Source organism: Barbatula barbatula (assembly GCF_947034865.1).
Source record: "Barbatula barbatula genome assembly, chromosome: 7".
Lineage (NCBI taxonomy): Eukaryota > Metazoa > Chordata > Actinopteri > Cypriniformes > Nemacheilidae > Barbatula > Barbatula barbatula.
Genome location: NC_136770.1, coordinates 11,506,093 through 11,512,092, shown reverse-complemented (window position 1 = coordinate 11,512,092; position 6,000 = coordinate 11,506,093).

The following is a 6,000-nucleotide window of genomic DNA, read 5'->3' as shown; positions in this document are numbered from 1 at the left end:
TGAATTTATGAACTATTTCACAAATAAAATCCAAGATATTACAGAAAGAATTCAACTATGCAACCAGAAGTGAAACCCACTAAACAAACAACTAACTACAGCTCTTCTAAGGAGAAATTGCGATAATTTTCTACCGTAGATCACGATGAACTATCCAAATCAACTACATGCATGCTGGACCCTATACCTACAAATTTACTGAAATAGGTGCTCCCAGAAATTATAAATCCTCTTCTTAGCATTATTAACTAATCTCTGACACTAGGACATGTGCCTAAAACATATAAGGTGGCTGTTATTAGGCCCCTTGTCAAAAAAAAAACATCTCAACCCTGGAGAACTAGTTTACTACAGACCTATTTTCGAATCTACCTTTCATATCTAAAGTTCTGGAAAACGTAGTCTCAACTCCTTCCTGCAAAGGATTGACATCAATGAAGATTTCCAGTCTGGATTTAGAGCACATCACAGTACAGAGACTGCTTTGATCAGAGTTACAAATGATCTGCTTATGGCGTCTGATCGAGGTTGAATCTCCTTATTAGTGCTGCTAGATCTTAGTGCTGCATTCAACACCATTGACCACAGCACGCTCCTACATAGACTCAAAAATTATGTCGGCATTAAGGGAATAGCTTTGAAATGGCTTAGATCTGATTTATCCGACCGTTTTCAATATGTAGCAATAAACAATGAGGTGTCACACAAATCGCTCCAATTTGTGTGATACTTTGTGATTTGTGATACTGTGTACCACAGGGCTCTGTCTTAAGGCCTATGCTCTTCGCATTATACATGCTACCTCTAGGAGATATAATAAAGCGACACAGAGTTAGCTTTCACTGTTATGCTTATGATACGCAACTTTTATTCGATAGTACTCTGTCATTTAAGAACCAGGTCGCCAACACCTGTAAAATTTTGTTTTTCTATCTTAGAAATATATCTAAACTACTTCATATGCTGTCACCATCAGATGCAGAGAAGCTAATTTATGCCTTTATGACATCAAGACTAGATTACTATAATGCACTTTTAGGTGGTTGCCTTGCAGGTCTATTACAAAAACTCCAACTGGTCCAAAATGCGGCAGCTCGAGTTCTTACACTTACAAAAAGGCATGAGCATATTAGCCCAGTTCTGTGAACGTTGGACTGGTTACCTATAAAGCATCGCATTCACTTTAAAATCTTGCTTATTGCCTATAAAGCCCTGCATGGTTTAGCTCCTCACTACTTGAGTGAACTTCTCTCGTATTTAAGTCCTTCACGTGCACTATGCTCTCAGGCATCCGGTCAGTTGGTAATACCTAGAATTTCAAAATCAAGTGCAGGCGGCAGATCCTTTTCCTATCTAGCACCTAAACTTTGGAACAGTCTTCCCCAAACTTTCCGGGAGGCAGACACACTCTGTCAGTTTAAATCTAGACTAAAGACGCATCTATTTAATCTTGCATACACTACACTATCATAATATAAATATTTAGGCTTATGCTGCACTAGTTAGATCAACCGTAACACTTCCAATAACAACTAATGCATTTGTTGCATCAAAGAGTGCAGAACAGTACTCAACTCAAGCCAGTCTTGTCTCATTGTTCCAAGGTTCCCAGAGCAGGCAGGACACAGTCCATGCCCGGACCTGACAAATGCTTGTGCAGTGGCTCTTTAACCCCTATGGTTTTTTTTCTCCTCCAACAGAGTTTTGGGTTCCTTGCCACCTTTGCATAATGTTTTGCACTGCCTGTTTTATTTAATTAACACTGCATATAGGAATTTATAGTCTGTCTGATATTTGACTTGCAAGCCCTGCTTATAGTCAATGTTTTCTTGTACAGCTGCTTTGTAACAATGCAAATTGTAAAAAGCGCTATATAAATAAAGCTGACTTGACAAATAGGTTAAAATAAACAATGTCCATACAATCAAATCCATTGATGTGGTGTTGTTTAATAAAGTTTTTACATATTACAAGTAAAAATAATGCAAAACTATGTGTTACCACACAGAGAACAAGAGATGCAGGATTATGGAATTTATTGGCACAATACTCAACACACTTCGTAGGAGCAGCAAGGGAACGGAACACTGGAGCCAGGATGATGATGATACTGGAGACGAGGAAGCATACTGGAGACGAGGAAGCATACTGGAGACGAGGAAGCATACTGGAGACGAGGAAGCATACTGGAGACGAGGAAGCATACTGGAGACGAGGAAGCATACTGGAGACGAGGAAGCATACTGGAGACGAGGAAGCATACTGGAGACGAGGAAGCATACTGGAGACGAGGAAGCATACTGGAGACGAGGAAGCAGGCAAGTAGTTTGGGAGAGTCCTTGAGGTTACGTAATTCGAACAAGACCGGACAGTGACTGTGTGAATGTGTGGGGCTTAAATGCAGGCAGTGATGAGGTGCTGATGAGTTGCAGGTGAGTATGATCAGTATTCGGGAGAGGTTGCGTGTGGTGCTTGGGTATGGAGGGATATTTCAATCAGATTATAAACTAAAAGTATAAAACTAAAAGTTTTAAACCAAAACTAAAAGTGGTATTTGGTATATAGGATTGGGCATTGGGTATTTAGGATAGGGCATTTTGTATGTAGGAATGGGCATTTAATTATTTAGCCATTTAGGGTTGAGGATTTGAGGAAAAGTGTACATGCATGCATTACTAACATAATATGTATTGGTATGGATTTCACATTAGTGCGCATGTTTTTCATATGTGTTTACTTGAACATCCAATACTATACATGTGAGCAATGTATATGTGTTTATGAACGCTTTTATATATGCTTTCATAAGCGCAGTTTGATTTAAACCCTATACGGCGCCTCATATCCTCGCTCCAGCCACTCACTCGCTCTGTTTGGTTTCATTACAGTGTGCTCCTTAGCACTGGGAGCTCCCTCTTCTGTCCATAAAGTGCCTCTGCGCAACAGCCATTTTAAACCAGTATTTGGGCCACGCCTCCTAATTTGCATACACTCCTCAATCCTCAAATGCCCAATCCTTAATCCCCAAATCCTCAAACCTAAATGGCTAAATTATTAAATGCCTAATCCTCATACCTCAAATGCCTAATCCTCAAATTCCCAATCCTAAATCCCCAAATCCTCAAACCTAAATGGCTAAATGATTAAATGCCCAATCCTACATACAAAATGCCCTATCCTAAATACCAGTCTACTCCTAGGTGTTACCAGGGTCGGTTAGGTACGGGCAGAGGATAGAGTTTGCCCGAGGAAAGATGGCGGGGCCTCTTAGACATGGTGCATTCCTGGCATCCCTGCACGTACCTTCTGACGTTGGATGCCATGCGTGGCCACCAGGAGCGCTCCTTTAGCAGCGAGAAGGTCTCATTGACCCCCGGCTGGCCAGTGCCCAGAGAGGAGTGAGCAGAAGGGATGAGGGGGCTGCGACGAGTGCGGGTAACGTACTGAAAACCTGGGGGACAGCCCGGCGGGGTGTTTGTGGAGGCATGGGACGCGGACAGGGTTTCCTCGGACCAGATGATGGGGCTGACGAATACTTGATCCCAGAGCACCAGAAAGGGGTGTTCAGCACCCTCCAGCCAATGCCTCCACTCCTCAAGGGCAAGCTTGATAGCAAGAAGTTCCCTGTTTCCGATGTCATAATTGACCTCCGCCGGGCTGAGCTTGCGAGAGAAGAATGCGCATGAGTCTACTGGGGTTCCCCTGCTGCTGAGATAGGAATGCTCCCACTCCGGTGTTTGAAGCGTCCACCTCTACAACGAAAGGGATCTCAGGGTTGGGGTGGACGAGGAGGGGAGCAGTGGTGAAGGCAGTCTTCAAGGCTTCGAAGGCTTTCGTGGCGGCTGGGGACCAGGACAGAGACTTGGGTTGGTTGCGGAGAAGATAGGTGAGAGGACTGACGATGGAGCTGTAATTATGGATGAAGCGTCGATAGAAATTGGCGAAACCCAGGAAACGTTGCAGTTGTTTGATGTTTATGGGAGTGGGCCAGGATCGGATGGCTTCCACCTTCCTCTCGTCCATCCGGATGCCACTGTGATCGATTATATATACCAGAAACTGCTTTGAGGGCTGGTGGAATGAACACTTTTCGGCCTTCAGGAAGAGGTGGAAGCTCCTCAGGCATTGTAGGACCTCCGCAACGTGACGCAATGGTCGGCCAGGTTCCAGGGAGTAGATCAAGATGTCATCTCTATATACTAGGCAGACTTGTGGAGGAACTCCCGGAGTACCTTGTGGATCAAATCCTGGAATACGGCGGGGACGTTGGCCAATCCGTATGGCATCACAAGATATTCGTAGTGGCCAGTAGGTGTCACGAATGCGGTCTTCCATTCGTCCCCTTTCTTATCCATATGAGGTTATACGCGCTGCGGAGGTCCAACTTCACGAGCACAGTGGCACCACGGAGATGTTCCAGCGCAGCAGGGACGAGAGGAAGTGGATAGCGGAACTTGATTGTGACATTGTGCTCGATAGTCAATACAGGGTTTCAAGCCTCGGTCCATCTTTGCCACGAAGAAAAAACTGGAAGCAGCAGGGGAAGTAGATGGACGGATGTAACTTTGCTCTACCGCCTCCTTGATGTATTCCACCATGGCATTCTCCTCCGGACGTGACAGGGGTAAATCCTCCCATGGGGCACTGGCTCACCTGGCAGCAGATTAATAGCACAGTCCCATGGCTGGTGTGGAGGCAGATTGGAGGCGCGTGTGGGGCCGAAGACGTCGCTGAAGAGGGCGTAACAGGCTGGGATGTCCACTGAGCCTTTCTCTACCGGACTCTTGATCGACGTGGAGCAGATGTACAGGTTTGCAGAACGGGTGAGATTGGGACAGGAATTGTAGAGAAACAGCCATCGCCCCACTTCAAAATGTCTCCTGTCTTCCAGGAGATGACAGGGTTGTGCAGCTCCAACCACGGGCGCCCTAGGATAATGTCAGTGGTGGATTCCTCCAGAACCAGATGTTTCTGCTCCTCATGGAGGACACCCACTCTGAGAAATAGCGGACCCACGGAAGTGCGTACTTGACGGTGACTGAGAGGTCTCCCAGTTATCGAATGGACTTAGTAGATGGTCGGAGTAGCTGTCGTCCAGAGCTTGAGCTGGCAGAGGGGACCCGAGATGAAATTCCCGGTTGACCCAGAATCGAGGAGTGCGACGTAAGAGAACTGTAAGAGATACATCGGCAGCAGTAAGAATTACAGTGGTTGTGAGTGGTTTCATCTTTCTAAGGGACGGAATGATGGCACTCACCAATAGACGAGGAGGGCGGACGGGGCATTCAGTGATGGAATGCCCCGGTGTTCCACAAAATAGGCACAGATTCTGGGGCAGCCGTCTCTGCCGCTCAGCCGTGGACAGTTGGGAGTTCTCCTCCTGCAGGGGCTTGTGGGCTGGTTCTGGGGGGCTGACATGCTCTGGCAGGCGGAGGGATGGTGAGCTTAATGGCGTTCTAGTCCGATGGTATCCTCGTATGCAGCGAGATGCAACCGCACCAGAAGATCCAGACCCTGCCGGTACGTGGTTAGCAGAGATGGTTCGTTCCACCCATTAGAAGTGGCCAGAGTACGAAACTGAATGGCATAGTCAGATATGGGTTGTGTACCTTGCTAGAGATGGTAAAGTTATTCACCCACTGTCGAATCCAACGAGGATTTTCCAAACACCTCCTTAAAGTGGGCAACGAACCTAGAGAGAGTGGGTGAGCAGTTTGTCTTGCGACCAGAGGGGTTCCGCCTGGTCTGAAAGTTGAGAGATGATATATGCCACTTTGGATCGTTCGGAGGGGAAAAAGTGCGGTTGCATCTCCAGCACCAGTGAGCATTGAACAGAAATCTGTTGCAGTCCTCCGCCTTACCAGAGAAGGGCACCGGTGTGGCCATGGGACTGGCGTTCCCCGAAGGTGTAGGATCATCGGTGTTTGTGCTCGTTGGTGCTGGTGCAGAAGGAGTGGTGATGAGGGTTCTAAGGACAGCGTCAACCAGCTTCTGGAAGGA